Source organism: Puntigrus tetrazona, chromosome 14, assembly GCF_018831695.1.
Source record: "Puntigrus tetrazona isolate hp1 chromosome 14, ASM1883169v1, whole genome shotgun sequence".
Classification (NCBI taxonomy): Eukaryota; Metazoa; Chordata; class Actinopteri; order Cypriniformes; family Cyprinidae; genus Puntigrus; species Puntigrus tetrazona.
In genome coordinates, this window is record NC_056712.1 from 6,532,910 (window position 1) to 6,550,894 (window position 17,985).

At 39.4% G+C, this 17,985-nt stretch overlaps 1 pseudogene; it reads right to left on the bottom strand.

The window, feature by feature from the left end:
• Nucleotides 1-710: 710 nt before the first annotated feature.
• Nucleotides 711-15,537, bottom strand: LOC122358184 (annotated as a pseudogene).
• Between the last annotated feature and the right edge of the window lie 2,448 nt (nucleotides 15,538-17,985).

Sequence of the window (17,985 nt, forward strand, 5' to 3'; positions counted from 1 at the left end):
CAAAACAAGTCAGCAGCTGGCAGAATAGCCCTTTGAACTTGAAGGCTTAGTGGTCTCACTTGAGACATTGTGTTTATCTTAGCACATATTTGTTGAACAAATCTTAGCAGATGCCAGTTCTATCCACTGACAAAAAGAAACAGATGAGGCTATACTGGTAGTTTCTAGGGTGACTGTACCAGATTCTTTTTCCTACCTTCTGGAGGTAACAGAGCTTGTTTTATCTTCATCAGCTTCTGAGGTAACTGATCGTATTGACTTTGGGAGCTTTCTGATCAGATGCTTTTAAGCTCCAGATCTCTGCGGTTCAGACTTTTCCAAGGACTCTCGACAGGGCCTCTTTCTTGTTTTTTCCTATATTCTTCACCTTTTTGTTTATGGTTTCTTTCCCCTGCTCCACAGAGTTGTCAGGAGGGACTAATTCCTTGATTGGGGCATACTTTCATGAGGCACAGACTTACTTAATATCACAGATTTTGGTGGACATCCGCCACGGATCTCAGCTCATTGAAAAGCCCCCACCAATTGCTTCTGTGTGGTACAGCCGAAGGGATTGTTTGGAGGGGAAGTCTACCGCCGACTGAAAAGTCGCTTCTTGTTGATGTGGTGGAAGAGCAAGTGAGATAGGCCTAGATTTCACGATGCTGTTTCATGGCATGAACACCATCTCAGACTACATCAATTGCACTCTGGAAAAATTTGTACATATATTAATAGGAATCTGAAAGGGATGATTCAGGGGTTATTGGTGGCAGTAAAGTACAATCAACCCACTGCATAGAACAGAAAAAACACAATCATGCTTGTAAGAGAAATCTCATAAGTTCACAAAATTGCAAGGGGACAAATGCAAAAGTTCTAAATAAGTAAAAAATTAAATGCTAAAAAAGTGTTAAGATGTTTGTTATTTTGTTGGTAAGAGTAGGTAACACTGGGCATTGATACTTGTTTTGGGACCTTATAACGTAATTTGTTAGCCTTCTGTAATCTGAAGTGGTACAAACAACCAATTTTATGACTTTTTGATTTTACAGTTTGCTTGAATTTTACAAAGTCTCATTTACTCATAGACATGTAAAGAACCAGCACTTTTAATAGTACATAGTCCACCTGCTGTCTGTTGCGTCTGCTGGTGATGGTGTGGGTAATCTCTGATGCAGCTAGTGCTTCTAGTGCCTGGAGGGTGGACACTAACGTATCGACTCTAACTCCTGAGCGTGGTCTTGAACCGTCCTAGTGGTCACATTATCAATCAGTGTGACAGGAACATCCTCACGACCCTCGGCCAAAGCAGCAGAGGCCTTGATTCCTTTCCGACCCTTTTAGGTGCGTCTTCATCAGAGCTGTTGTCCACGAAACCAGGGGGCGGTGCTGCTATGGCGGGAGGGGGAGGCTGCAGCTTTCCTCCTCCATCATCCATCTCCTCATCTTCCTCATTCCCAGGCAGAGGTAAGGCAATGAGATCAACAGCCCCTCCTTCACGGGAAGCACATGCATTTGTGCACTGCTGCAAAATGAGCCTTCCTGCCTCCCCAGTGTCGGAGATCAAACCTTCTGCTTGGAGTTTTGCCTTGCAGAGTCACAAAAAAACCTCTGTGAAGCTCCATTGTTTTTGCTCTGTTTCTGAAGCTTGAGCTCTCATCGGTGGGACGGTCTTGTTCAGCCACTGATTCGGTGCTCTTTAGAGTGGGGTCAGACTTTGTGCGTGAACGATTCTGTACCTGTGAGATAAGGTTCTCATTAATGTCAAGCTCCTGTTCAGCTTGTATCTGAAGCTCTTGCAGCTGTTGTTGCTCTTTTAAATGGATGTGACACAGGCCAAGGTGCTGAGATATGGGTGATGCTGATGTCTTCTGTGTTGCCTCTCTGAAGTCGACCCTCTCTGTCTTCTCGACGACTCCACACTTGGCACAGTGGCTCCGGAGCGAATTGGGCATGAGAACTCTGGAATCTAAATGACAGAACTGTCTGAGTGGTTGAACGAGTAGAAAACATGATGGATGGGAATGAGTCCAGATGACAAAGGTGAGTCTGCTGAATAGAGTTCTCAGAGATGGAAAAGAGCCTTGTGGGATGTGATGGCATGCTGTGATCTTTCTCTTTGGCAGACCACAGGAGATGCGAACATCCAATACATGGTTTAGTAACGCAATGCAACATACACTTTACTTCCAGAAATATGCATTTATCTTGATTAGCATTTCAGTTAAGCCTGCATAAACTGGTTTATGATGGGGATGGAGAGCTCAAGAAGATGGAGGGATCAAGCTGGAATTATGAATGATTGCCATGAAAAATCCTTATAAAATATCATCAAAGACCCTTTGAAAGCAACCTGATCAATTCATGTCATGATTTAAATTTTTTTGGTTTAGAATTATTTAATTTATGTTTTAGATGTCACCATTCATATTTCACACCATTATTAAATCTGTTATATTATGAAATTGCATAGGAAACACAACATATTTTAGTTTAGCTAGTCAGTGGAAGATGAAAAGCAAATGCACAGAAAATCTGAAAATTACATGCAATGACTTTCTTTTATGTTAATGAAATTGCAAAAAGTAAGATTTCTAACATACCTGCCTTGATCATATAAGGCTGACCAGGTATCCTGCAGTAGATTGTCCTTTTAGGGTCCACAAATAGCTTGTAATAGCCAGATATCAAACAGGCGAAGTTTGATGCATCTGGCCACCCATTAATAAGACCAAGGGCTACAATAATTAGTATGGAAATGCATGTTAGTGTTAGATTTTACGATGTTGCATTATGTAATACAGTTTCAGAGCTTTTTCCACCTTGGCATCCAAAATAACAACCTCAACCCGGGCTACTCCATGATGCTCTCTGAAGAGCTGGACCTTGGCCACACGGCTGAACTCTGCTAAGACCGTTGTTAGGTTGTTCTTCAGGTCAATCACATGGCTAATACCATGTCTCGGCCCAACCAACAACGTAGTGGCTGACTGCTTCTCATCCTTTCAGTAGGAAAAGAAAATAAGGTGAAATTCAGTAAGAGGAGGACAAGCAATTTGGTTGTTTATTGGGTTTAAAAGGTAACTTGGCAATATAACTGGAAAAAGTTGTATAACCATGAAATCAATGCAAGATTATTGTTTAGGAAGTCATCTCAGATTTGTGTTACCAAGCCAACTGTGTGAAACAAGAATCCTCCGAATGGTGGAAGGTCATTTAAGACACGCATGTACTGTAGTTTTCCTTGAAGAGGAGAAACCTGAATAGAAACACAGATAAAGAGAAAAAGGGGGGTTGTGCAAGTGCACAGAGGGTAATATTCTGGCCAGCAGAGGGCAATGTTTTGCTGCTGAAAAGTCTGCTATGTGTAAGAATGATTGGTATAAAGAAATTAATTGCATACTGATTTGCATGTCTATTACAACATAAACTATAAACGATGGCATAAAATGAATACACAAATACAGAAACATGCATTAGACTGAAGAGATGAAAGATTTCTTTCTTGCATGTTTCTTGATTTACATTTTATGACAAAGACCTCCATTTAAGATATACTGTTAAGAAAAAAAAATTGTCAGGACATTATCTATTAGCTCTCCAGACAGTTCAGTTAATTCTAAACATAATGCAGTGTAAGAGTACAAAATGCAGATTAAAAAAGTACAGGATTTTTTTCTAATACAATGCATTGTGCCATATTTGTAATGATATTTGCACTAAATATTCTTAGTAACCACATATACCTTGTTACCAGCTGGTGGAGGATGCTGATATGTCTTCAACAGCTGTGAGAGTGTCTTGCAGACGTTTTTCTCTGACAGTTGGCAACAGAGTCAGAGGGGAGAGGAAAGGTTCCAAACCCCATTCTTTCCTAAAGATAATGATGGTGGGTTTAGTCTTCAAAGCATGCCACCAGCTACAAGACCTCACAGTGCTCTTTGATGGTTTCACGAGTGTCATCTGCCATCGGTGTAAACGATATGCAGCTTATGGTGCTTGCCTAAAATCTAATGCATGCTTCTTTGGTTACTGTACTTTTCTTTCAATGCCTGTTCACATAAATACAACGTTTAGCACAAAATCATCATCGTTGTTCTAAATGTTGCTAAATTGAATTTTATAGAACCTTAATTCATAGTGATTAAGATCTAATGTTATTGAATGAAATTTCTTCTTTTCAGGCGATGATGACTGTTGTAAGACTTACTCCACATGCTTTAGAGAAATCTTCTGATTGGGTCTCGTGCAATCGACACAGTGATGTAGATGTGGAGGGCTGCCAACCGGTGTGACATCAGACTTCCAGTCCATCCCAAACCGCTCTTTAATGACGTCATTATGTTCTGGTGAATTTAGAACAAATAACATATCAAGAGGTTATGTATTAATATCTGACCACTCTTGTTTCTTCTTGTGTGAATAATCATGACTAATATACCTGTATGTAGAGGTACTCAAATGCAGCAGGGTCTCTCCTCAGTAAGTCAGCAGGGTCTTTTGGGAAGAAGCAAATCCGAAAAAGACACTTCATTCCCTGGAAGTAGGTCCTGTGAACTACCTAAAAAATACGGAATAAAATACACCTTTGAAATATAACAAATCAATTTCATTACCCCCTAACTCAGATTCTTATTAAAGGTTCTGTTACTGTATATTCATATACAATAGCGTCCATGAGTCTGAGACAACGCTGAATAGAAAATCTCTGATTCAAAATCTAGTTTAAACCACAGAACATTTTAGGATTTGAAATAATTCAATCTAACTGATGTAAAGTAAATGTGATTTCTTAATCAAATAACTGAATTATTTGACATTTGAACTGCTTTGTCCAGACTTCAATTGGAGCAGACAATGTTTTTAGACATAAATACCATTAAATCAAATTCAAATGCTAATACTACTACATTAAAGTGCTTCTATATTCTATAATTTTGTGTGTTTTTGTTGAATTGGCCATTACAAGAACAATGAAACAAACGATTGCCAGAACTGCAGATCTACCTATGATGAAAAGAATATGCTAGAACACTAAAAATAATAACTGGCCCCTCAAACTCCAGACCTCAACCCCATCAAGCAAATTTGGAGCGAGGAAAATAAACTGTACAGATCTATTGTACATTAAGAGGAAAGCCTTTGGCGTGAGTTGCAGAATGCATGGGATAAGATAATGTTGAAGTTCTCAGGAAATGTATTGACACTATGCCAAGAGGCGTGCTGCTGTAATTTCTGCAAAGTTAGACATACCAAATATTAAAGGGGGTTAAAACAGTACCACTCATTTCATCTGATATTTATTGTGCTCAGAGCAGAAGCTGCATGTTTTATGAACATTCTGAAATTAAATCATGTTTTGGAGGCTAAATAGTCAGATCTGTCAAGTCTTGGCTACCCCTGTACTTCTACAGTATATATTTGTCCAATGACAGACACTCTACAAAAAGTGTTTTTCCTTCATTACGATTGTTTGTTATAGAAATAGAAATCTGCTGTAAAGTACCTTGCACTTCACATTTAAGGCTGCTTTTAATGCTCCTTATGCTGATGACATACTTTGCAACTTTTTGAGCAATTTTGCCAGGCAACTTTGGGAAATGTTGCCATCAACAGACAACCAGGTTAGACGCCAAGGCCCACGACCAATCTAAAGTATATCTTTAGTGAGTATGTTCTATAAAGTATCAGATTGAAATGTGTTACCCATTCTCAATGGAAATGTGCCCATGTACACTGCTCAAAAAGTTACACATATCATCAGTCTTAGATTGAAAGTAATGCACCAGTCAGTGGTTTCTGGGTGGAATTTACTCACGCGTGAGACAGTGGCTGGTTTTCCTGGAGCAGATGCAGCCTCTGATTCTGGGCCAGTCCACCGGACTCCAGCACCAAAGCAAAATGCTCAATGTAACGCAGGGAGAGACGATCCTGCAGCGATGATATCACATCCTGGGGCGAACGGCAAAGGAGAACAAGGTGTAGTATTCTTTAGTAACTCTTCTGATGGTTGGTGTTTTTAGCTCTTAAAGCATGAATTCTATATGAATTCTGCACAACTATATATCAGTTATTACAGTGCAAAGTAAATGTAGTGAAAGCAACAGCATCAGCAGTGCGTAAACTACAGGAGGACAGGCTTGACATTTCCATTCAGTGATAGAGCACTGAAATCAACACTCTCAGTCACCGACCCTGCACTGGAGACAAATGAGGCTTTTTACTGCCTAGTGGCTTTGCTTCTAAAATGGACGGCAAATATTTAATGAGGTTTCCATGTGACCAGAGCAAATACTGTACTCAAATACTATGGCGAAACACCAATGTGTGCTGGCTGCTGTGATACGCTACATATTTAGTGTTTGATGACAGCGACTCAGGCTATGGGAGATAGACGGGATTACTGCACCATGTTCTGTCACCAGGATTGAGATAATCTGTTTGGTGATACTGACCAAAGGCTGAAGATATCAGCTCAGGAGGGATTGTGAGAAATGTCAACAATGCTGTGAAACCCCAGGAGAAGAAAAAAAAGTCAGTAGGCATCAAACCTCACCTCATTTGCACGTTCAAAAATTACAGTGCATTTGAAAGCCGAAACTGTATCGCATTTCTTTCAGTTGATCATACCTCTTGGAATTCATGCTTTATTCTGACGAAACGTGAGATCAGCTGTACACAAGAAAGTGATTACCCTTTTCTCCCACTTTTGCTTTCAGAAAGAAAAATATAGCCCCACTTTATAGTAAGTGTCATGCGTCCTTACATAGTAACTAGATGTGTACGTAGTATATATCCACAGTTCTAATGTTTGATCAGAATGGTTTTAGCTGTTCTTTTTCAGGAGGGATGAGTAACAAATACTCCATCTTCTGCATATATTTTAGTGGACAAAACCTCTAAAACCAGCCTGCTGACCAGATTAAACCTGCTAAGACCAGGCAGGTTTTTTTCAGCAAGAATGCAAATTCAGTCCCACATCTGCATTCACCTATGTTCTGCATGGCTTAATAATGTTTATTAATTATAGCAATAAATTAATTAATAATTAAAAAAAAAGATTATTAGCTAAGCTAATTTTTAATGCTGCTATGTACACACCTCCTTTAAATGAATAAGCTGAACGGCTCTAACTATCGTTGATGTCCATCACCGGAAAAACAGTGCAGTCAGTAAAGGGAATAACACACCACTTTGGAATTCAGATTCATCATGGAAAACAAATGACGGCTGTGTTCACACTACAAATGTGATTACAATTGTGAATTGTGATGTTTTCTTGAAATGTTATGTTAATTAAGCAGATTAAAGTTGCTGCTTATGAACAAACAGCCACAACTAGATTCTATCACAATTGACAGCTTGTTAAATAAATGAGTTCGAGGCAGGAGTTCATCCATCAGTGTGACGCATCAACGCATTCAACGCAAACCAATGTGTTTACATAACTGACATAATTGATTATTTTGTCATGTCATTTTAAGGCAGCGTTCAACATTTTACATTTTCAAGAGCAGTCTTGACAGTGACCCAGAAGTAAACCAAATCTGTGATCGCTTGTAATGCTTTGACAGAATTTTACATTGTCATTTATGTATTGTATTTTTGTATTTGTATTAATATAAATGCATTGTCATTGTCTTCTGTTACCAGTATGTGGGTTACAGATGTAAATAGCAATGCTTCTATACTATGGCATGTTCATTTATATGCATTGTCCCTATTAAAACAACAACAACAACAACAAAGAGTACACTTTATTTTAAGGTCCAATTCTCATTATTATCTAATGATTAAACAAAACTTTTGTCTCTAATTTGCTGCTTGTCAATGGTTAGTAACGTAGTTGTCAAGATTAGGTAAGGAGTAGGTTAAAGGGATCTAAAATATAGGTATGCAGAATAAGGCTATGAATAAGAATATGAGTTAATAAAAAAAGCCAATATGCTATTAGTATGCATACTAGTTAATAGTGAGAGTTGGTACTTAAAATAAATTGTTACTGGGAATAGTTTTCCCATCACACTCACCCTAACAGTGGTGCGGCTGTCAAATGTAAAGGATTTGATCTGTCCATTTTCCAGAAAACACCTTCAACACATTTGGTATCAGAAGCAGAGAGTCGTCTTTAAGCATGGTCTGAAAGAGACAGATGCAAGAAAGAGGACAGAAAGCAGTCAGTGAACCTCGGACAAGATATTAAGAAAAGAGAAGACTCAATAGGACAACACAGAGTCTCAAATAAGAAAATCTAATATCTAAGAGACAAAGAAAGGAATGTAGAAACGCATGACAGGACTTGAAAGGAAAAACATTAAGCCTGAAACAATGGTTAAAGGGAAGATTTTTGTCTAACTTCTGAGCAATAGTTTAAAGAATTGGAAATACTACAAGAATGTTCTTTAAACATACAGAGTATAGAGGTAGAAGTCATATCCCATTCATTCTATATCCAACGTGAAACCATGTCCTCTAAATGCAGATCAGCTGGACACAAACACTGAATTCAATTGCAGAATATTTGTGTATCTAAGGTAATGGTAAAGGTGCACTAAGTATTTTTTTTTTTTCATGTTGACTCGTTTCACCGACTTGTTCATTTTCCTGGTTTTAAAGGCTATGGTGACATCACGTAAAACCCTGTGACTGGCCAAACCACAAACCATCCATTCTGTCTCTCAGTCTGCTACTGAAATGCAAGTCGCTGGATTTATATGTCACTACTTTGACATATTACTACTATTTTGACCCTAGCCCTAGATCTTTCAAAATATCCAGGAGAAATCACATAAAGTAGTGGAGTGCCTCAGGGTTCAGTGCTTGGACCCTTCCTCTTTAGAGTATTAGGAAAATCAGATCCTACATGCATAGTTCTTGCGCTGGCTCGTATCTTCTTAAGACTAGACTAGTGCAATGCTCTGTTAGCCGGAGATATAAAACACAGCAGTGGATCTTGGTTTTAACCAAAAAGGTCCATGTCAAACTTGTTCTTTTTGTGTTGAAACAACTACAAAAAACCTCTCGGACAGATGAATAAATGTAAATGTAAGCCTTTCTGAACAACCAGTCACAATGACTTTGGATATTATTCTGACACCCGTTGCCAAAGATGCTGAAAAGGGTTAAAGCAAAGTTTTGATATTGGATTTCCTATTTAGATAATTGACATCCTTGATTATCTTATTTTGCGATGAAAAGTTACTGACATAAGGTGAATGACATTTGCCTTTAATTTTCTTTAATGTTTGTAAAATATTTGTTCACTTACAACTTCTAAAAAGTGGGTAAAAATTACTTAGTGCACCTTGAAGTGGGTGAGAGACCTTGAAGGCACCTTTGTATCGAGAATGAGAGGTCAATAATTTTAGTCAGAATTACATTGATTTATACCATGGTTCCATATTATCAGCTGTCCGTTGATCTTCCACTGAGTGTCATCAATAAAATAATTTCATGTAATCAAATGCTGACACTTAATGAGGTCTGATACACCCATGAAAGTATTGTTCATTTGGCAAGTTCCTTTAGGCTTGCTTCTGGAGCCATGTGCAAAGTGCTATTACACTTCATACACAAATAGAGAATGGAAACAAATAAGCAAGCATCAATTTGGTGTGTCGCTGGGACCATGTCATGACAGACGGTGAAGTGAGCAGGTTTGCTAACTCTATTTTATACAGTGAGCACAATCCCAATCAATTGCACGTTAGCTACGGCGTGAGATGATGTGATATGAATAATAAGTCCCACGTTGGCATTTGTCTTTAAGCCTAACCCCTTTAATAAAAACGTAGCAGCTTGTGTACTCTGTGCTGACAGGCGAGTTTTAATGAAGAAAGCCCCGCTGGCCCCTGCTGATCACACAAGATGGATTGACATGATTAGAGGAGGCTCAGGTGAGGGTGGTTTGATCTTTACCGATTTTGGCCCTCTAGGCCTGATCAGCAAGTTTCTTCTTCCAGGAGAGCTGCACACCCCTCCCATCGGTCCGCTTTATTAAATTGGTGCGACCAGCACCCAAGGGTGTAGTGTTGACTCTTCCTTGCTCACAAGGCAGATATCAAACTGTATGGGACATAATCCATGGACATTGACATTAACATGGGTGCTATCGACCCATGTTCACCAAGAGGAGATGGCAGCTGTAGAGCTAATGAAAAGCTACGAATGAATGAATGTCTAGTAACAACATTTGAGGTCATGGGGAGGCTGCAGCCTTTCTCTAGATGCAATGCTACCTTACTCAATTACCCCTTAGAAGACTGAACCAGCTAGTTAAGTAACTTAAAACACCACGATCCGAACCAGAGGGAATTATTTAAAGCTTGCTGTAAGAGTTTGCTTTTTCAATGTGACAAATTGTCCCAGAAAGTCATCCTTGCAGTACTGCAGCATTTGTTCAAATCAGTCTATAGTAAATCCCAGTAAATCTCAGCAACAAAACAAACAAACAAACAAACTAGGACTCATATTCTATTCAGAAAAAGAACATCTGTCAGTATCTGCCTGACTGACTTCTATGCAAATCTACCCTATGTACGCATATGAAACAGAGAAATGCTAGCTCCCTTTCATTCCAACCAAACCAAGCGTAGTCAATTCCAAGCCCTGTGTTTTCATGTATGCACTTTAATAAAGTCTGAGTTCATGGATGGTGGAGGAAGATGAAACCACAGCTGAAGTGCACATGTTTTGGATTAATCCTTTTAGCTTGTCGAAATGGTGGACCACATCTAGAAGGCACCATCGCAGAGGGATTTACGCCCCTCTGGGTAATAAACCTGCAGTCTGATGAAATGAGATGAGCAGGAGATGTGGAGTGAATCGCACTTCAATATCGAAACTCTGAAATGACAGGCATGTAACACTCTCAAAAGGAGACACTAATGATTGACACGTTGATTTTGTAAATACTAACAAATATTAGCACGAACAGACTGTGAGCGGTCATGTCACAAAATACCTTGAGTCCATTCGACAAACTCAAATCTTACAATCCATACAAGTCATAGCAGAGCTATGGAGTCTATCAGGAGCGTTGGTGTCAGCCAGTGTTGTGCGGCTCTCATTACAGCACATAAAGACAGCTGTGTTAGCACACATATGACTGGGGTGTGATGTGAGCAAGAGGCAGCAGCACATACTGAGTCTGGGTCGCTGATGGACACTTGCTCAGAAAAGCGCACTTTGGGGGGATTGGTTCGCAGACGAGCTTTCTTGGCTGCACTTATGAAGGCAGACTTAGGTGACTAAGAAACAGAAAAGAAAGACAAAGGGAGGGTAGGAAGAAAGGAAGAAAGAAAGAGACATAGACAGGAAAACAGAGGTTGAGATTAGATTCATTTAGAATGATTTAAAAAACTCTTTTAAATAGCTATATTCTCTGCAAACAATGCTTAATGTCTAATGCAGTTTTGCTTCTTAAAAGTATGTTTTATGGACATTTATACATGAAAATATATGGATTAAAAAAGAATTGTCGATTTGAAAAGACTTACATCCAACCTTCAATGCAACAAATGCGTTGCTTTTACCCCCCAAAAGTGTTAGAATACCACCCAAAATGTCCATTTTAAAATTGATGCATTTTTTTATATCGATATGGTACATTTAATGGTGCGTTTAAAACAAGTTTAGATTATAAAGTTTTCAAAAAGTAAGACTTTTAGTGATAAGACTTTCATCATGTAATCTGTAATGGACTACAATTTCTACCCACTGTTCTCTGAATATCACGATAAGACTAAGAATGGCGGTACAGCTGGAGTTGTATATACAGAGGATCAGTCTTTCTTCTGTCAACAGCTGAGCGAATGATTGTACTCCACAAGCTCAGTAGCAACCAAGGTCAAAGTTGAAATTGTTTAAACTTTTGAGAGCTGTTAAAGCTTGACCTCCTTGCAATGTGGTGACAGGGTTAACGCTCCATTGAGCTCAGTGCACTGTGGAACACTGACACAAATCATTCATACTGAATGATACTGAGCTTTCGTCTCAGTATACTAATTATGCAATTACATGAATGTATAGTAATTACGTAACATTGGCACCAAGCAAATATGTTTTCGCACACAAAGCTGAACCTGAATGTCAAATTCCAGTAAAAATGTACAGACTCTATTGAAACTGACATAGTAGTTTGCCTGCATCACTGAAAGGGACCGTTTTAATGTAATTTGGCTCGAAGAAGACATAATGTCCTTAACTACCTGTTGTGGTTGCAGCACAGTGAGAACAATCGAGTCCTTGCACCGCCTGCAGAAGAAAGAGACATTTCGGGAAGTGAGCTGCAGAATGTGAAAAGGGTGTCTTTATCTGAAATGAATTCTCTTATCTGATGGAGACACATGGAATAGAAATACATAAAGCACAGTCATGCGTCCAGACAAGGCCCTTCCCTCTGGTGACAGTAAAGGGTGTTACCTTACAAGGTCTATGACTTTCTCCCGGGGTGAGTCGCTCACGAGTTCCTGGTTGATGGCTAGGATCTGATCTCCAGGATAAAGCTTGCCGCTCGAGGGTCCTCTGCAAAGGAGGAGTCTGTAAACCCATCTTGCTCTGTATGAGCTCGATAAGTTAAAGCCCCTGACATTGTTGTCTTCTTTTCTTGTCCTAAAATATATGCTGATGTAGATCACTCAAGCTCATTTTAGTCACACTTTCTCCCTAGGGCTGTTATAATAAACTATCCTACAGTACGTTTTCACACTTCGAATAGAAACTTGTACAGCTCATGCATCTGAATTCCCATTTGATTAGACTAATCTCAGATCTGAAAAACTCAAAAGCCTGGCGCACCAGAGACAGGGGACAACAGACACCTGTCCCATATCTCCAGACAGAGACGCGCATCTTACCCGCAGAGACAGAGCGTACAACGACAGGCCGTTCGCTGCCGGCAATGAACCCGAAGCCGTGGCTTGGATGGCGTTGGATGCAGACCTGTCGAGCTGAGCCAGGAGTCAGGCTACCACTGTCCATACCATCCTGACCGTCTTCTAACATCACAGAGCTACCAAATAAGACAACACAGTGTCTGTAAAATTAAAACCCCATATGTAGGGTCACACAAATCATAACTATGTATTCCAAGAGAACGTGATTTTTATTTTCCATGATTTGCATAACTATAACTGTATTAGGTATCCAGTAGGGTTAGGCTGATAAATTGCTGTCTTGTTAAAAACAAATTCAATATATTTATGACATCCATATGCCACGTGACCAAAAAGATATAATGTGTAGTTAATAAATTAGACTAACTCTAACAGACTGCTTTTTAGAGTCGGATCACTCTACGGTTGCATAAGTAAATAATTCAATAAATTAGCATATTGTGTATCGTCAATCTTATGGATTGACAAAAGGACGATATCACTGTGGACCATATAGCCCAATACTAGTTTCCAACATCTAATACGGACCAGCAATTACATCCGCACAGACAATTTTCTCTGTATCTCGTATAACAGCAAGCCATTAATAAAAACATCAATGCTTTGTGCCATTTTTGGATTCAGTGTTGTATAGATGAGGTTATTTCCTTTGTACTGGTGGAAAGATAAGGTAATTCATCTTTTATGCTTCCCACTGTTCTCATTTGACATAAGAGGATTATTAATGACTGCACCTGTCATATTCCTCTGTGTGCCCATCCTGGACCCGGGCCATCCCCTGAAAGGACAGAACCGGACCTTGTGAACCGCTTCAGAGGGCTGGCTCTCTTTCCTACACATTCACCTGGGTGGAGAAAGATGAAAGAAGATGAGTTGTAATTTATAGGAGGTCAAATCATGCATATTTAAATCGCTTCATTTTGAACACTTTTTTTATGATTCACACTTTTTCTTTCAATAGGCAAAGTAGTACATTTAATTTTAAATTGGAGTGTACTGTTTTGTAAAATAGAGGTCGGACCCCTACCACTGGATGACCAATACATCAGTTACAGGCTTAGATTGCTAGAACAAATCTAAAGAAGAAGATAAAATAGAGTTTTATTTAAAAGAAATGTTCACTCTTATATTACATTTTACCACAAAGTTATCTTCAATACATGTAAAATAGTAGTCTAGCCTTTTCCATATTAATTAGTTAGCTGAAAGACGTTTTTTTCATATTCTGCCACTTTCCCGATTGCTATAATCCTTTCTCGATGGCGCCCCCACTGACCGCCAGTCTCTCATAATAACAATTTATCTTCCTACATATTTGGATCCACTCGCTAAGTTGAAAAGATAGTTCCCTAGGACATATATACTTGGGCAAAATGAAAAGCAGCATACTGATACTTTAAAATATAATCATGAACCACAGACCGAAATTCACAGAGCGTGTATCAGATTTTCTTTCTCACTGCCAACGCTCAGCTGCTAGGAGTCCAATAAAAGTGATTTAATAAATTGAATAAGTCATACTCCAAGATTTTGTGACATTAACTTACAGTTTTGACAAATTCTGGCCCAGTTTTCATCGCTGGGTTTCTGATGTCAGAAAGAGTGCTTGTTAGACTGAGAAGAATATTCTGAATATGCTCCCTGTCATAAATTGGCTCCATACTGCATCTGTAGCTAATGCTATGGGAAGAACCTCCAGTAATTAACATTTTCTGAATCTCGGCTAAAAGCACGGCAGTCCGCTGGATGATGGTTGTAATATTGTCCTCTGAGACTCCTCATCATCAGCGCCTCAAAGGGACCTGCTCGTACCATCAATTTTCAGATTTCTCTTCTCCAAGAATTGGTTTATCAAGCCTGCTATCATGTTTCAGTGAGCATCGTGAAGTAGATATTGTATTTCCTCAGGGGGGAAGACGATGTTGTTCAGGGACTGTTTGCTTCCATCTCGTTTTTATGAGTGAGAACTTGCATGATGTGTGCAGCGTGATGGCAGCTCCGAATGCGAGCGCTCCGATAATTTCAGGATGAAAGCTCTCAGCTTGCTACAGTTCAAATTGCTTGTAAATTTCTACAGTTCTGCAGTAGCCAAAGTGACACGCGAAGAAGGGTCCTGGGGATCTGAAATTGAGCTGGAGCAGACAGACCTTTCCTTTCTCTCCTTCTTTCTGTCACTGGAGCGAAAGCACTGCGTTTCTCTGGATGAATTCACACGAGACAGTTTATGCCATAGAGCAGTGGTTCCCAACCTTTTTTTCTTGTTTGAGGCACCCTTGGAAAGCCTTTCAAAAGTTCCCGGCACCCTTATAAGGAAATAGATATTTAAAATCTCCGTAGCTTTTTTATTATTATTTATTTATTTGTTTCATTTCGAGAGTTTGCATGCAACAACACCTTGTCCTAGTCCTAGATGATATGAGAATACTGTTTACACTGATTCTGCCTTAATAAAAAAATTTTGTTGAAATTTTGGCGGCACCCTCAAAAGATCTCACGGCACCCCTTAGTGCCGCGGCACACCGGTTGGGAACCACTGCCATAGAGTCCAGAGCGCATCAGACTCTGAGGAGCAGGCAGAAGATGTTGACAAGCTGAAGCTGGACTGGCCCAATAAAGGCCCAATAAAGCCCAGAATGTAGACTTTGCAGGCCATCGCCATACTTTCCATACTTCCGTTGGGAGATCTCAAGATTCTGGAAGCAGCATGTCACTAATCATCCAACTTTTGACTTTACCACCACTACAGGTCTAATAGAGCTGGGTTATTTGAAGAACTCAGCGGCCAGTGAGATTTGTGCAGTCGTGAAAATGGAAGCAGAACATAAGTTGATAAGATATATACCGCAAAACAGCAGCTTATTCCCTTCAGAAAAGTTGAAGTTTTCTGTCTCGCTGATGGCACATATGCACCCGAAGGGACGGATTAAGTCCTTATCTGCTGCACAGGAAGGCCATCCCTGACCAGATGCTGAACTGCTATGGATTAGCCATTTTTGTTGAGCCTGACTGCTCATTTATAAAAAAAGAAGGAAAGAAAAAGATAAATAAAACAACAACTTCCAAAACTTGCATTCTAATTCTATTTCTACTTCTTTTTATTTATTGTAAAAATGACACTAGCATTCATAACCCTATTCTTTTTCTACTTGTTTAAATTTGATTCATTATCAAAAAACCCCCAAAAAACAACAACCCTTGCGTACTGCACTTAATGTGCATCACTAGTTTCTCTCATAAAGCCATGGCGCATATAAAAGACATAAACAGAGCCCTCGTGGAAGACGATTATGCCAAAGCACTTAAAACTCTTAGAACCGTGTGAATCAGACATGGCCATGCTGATTGAGGCTGAGGTACTAGATTTCGTTTAAGACTTTTTTTTATTCTGTACAGTGAATTTTTCAAGAGCAAGAAAGAAAGAGACAAAGTGAGACAAAAACAAGAAAAAATGAGAGGTCTCAGTAGGAATGGTAATATTGTAGAGCAGAGGCAGCTGACGTCTGTCTGTGAACGTGTCACAATAAAGTGACAATCTTCAATCATCAAGTTCCTCCCGGCAGTTTCTGAAGGTCATGGCTAAAACAGCTTGTTTATTCACGCCAGACTCTTTCTAGCACTTGTTAAAAGACTTTAGGCAGCAGTGGAAGTCTGTATTTGAGGCAGCGGTAACCTTAACATCACCCAACACAATGACTCATCCGCTGGAGGGGAGCTGCGCTCGGGACGGGATGTGTCACGAGGGTTTACTTTCCATCAGGCGAATGCCATGATACATGTGAACACCTGGGAAAATGATGGAGAAGCAGCAGGATCATTCACGAGTTTCACTTCAGTGTAACCCTCTGCTGCTGTTCGGTCAAAAATGTTCTGTTTGAATTTTTTGAAGCTTCATCGGAAACTCTGTGACTTTTATGGCATTTGGTAAGTGAACACACACACACACAAAAAATAACGGCACACTTGTGGTCTTTTGTAGGAAATGACCGAACACAAGTATAAACAATAGTAATAATGATACTTGCTTTAGTACGAAATATTTAAAGCCTTTCAAGCTTGGTGAGCTTATCAATTTGCATAAAAATCTTATTTGGTCTAGAAACTTGGCAAAGAAAGCTGTTATTGCTTAAAGGTTACTCGTTCATGAGTTTTGTTTTATTTCGGTTTCAGTTATGTTTAACTGAAAATATGTATTCATTTTGCCCCTGGTATTTCTCATACAATAACTTTATAAATCTGTTTTTTTTTTTTTTTTTATACCATTTCTAGCACATCTTTGTCTTTCTGTATTTTTAACAGCACAAATACTAATGCAGACTTTTGATTGGATATTTTGGTATAAGGTCAGTCATCGTTCAGACCTCTGATTTTACATAACATTAGTTACTAGAGAGTGCAGACGCTTGTTTACTGACAGATTTCATTTGATTGCTACAGTATTCCGGTAAATAACCGTAATTTAGAGAACATCAGTTCTAATTTGGGTGTACGTTACTGTAATGACATTAGTGAGACGACCCGAAGGAGCTGCTGTCATTATCAGTTAGATTTAAATCAAATAAATTCCCTATTAGAGGAAGATACACACAACAAAAGACCTAGAAGAGAGGACACACGCATACAAAACAATGCTTCAGCATTAGGCCAACCTTTTCAGCAATGGAGACAGAGTAATACTGTCAAGAAATGCATCCCAAGGGCATGACTAGCTGAAGTGTTGCCATGGATACAGCAGAGACGTGAGCTGATGAAAAGTGAGGTATATGACCGCAACAGATGATGGCTGCCTTCGCACAGACCTCACGCGCCGCCTTCGGGCGCTTCTTCGCAGTCTTCCTCCCAGAGTCTAGACGCTACTGCTGGGCTGACAAGTTTTTAGCATTCGGTCAAAAAACTATGACGGATTCAGTCATTTGAAAGCTGCACATGTCTGCCTCTTATTTTTTGCCTGTAACGATGGAAACCTGATCTCGCACTAATGCACAGACAAGTGCATCATATTCATAATAAGCGTAATCGTGATTTGTTTTCATTTCCTTTCAATTAACATGCATTGACGTGCACGCTACTTTCTAATGCCATGACTCGATCGATGTGCGCATTTTTGGGA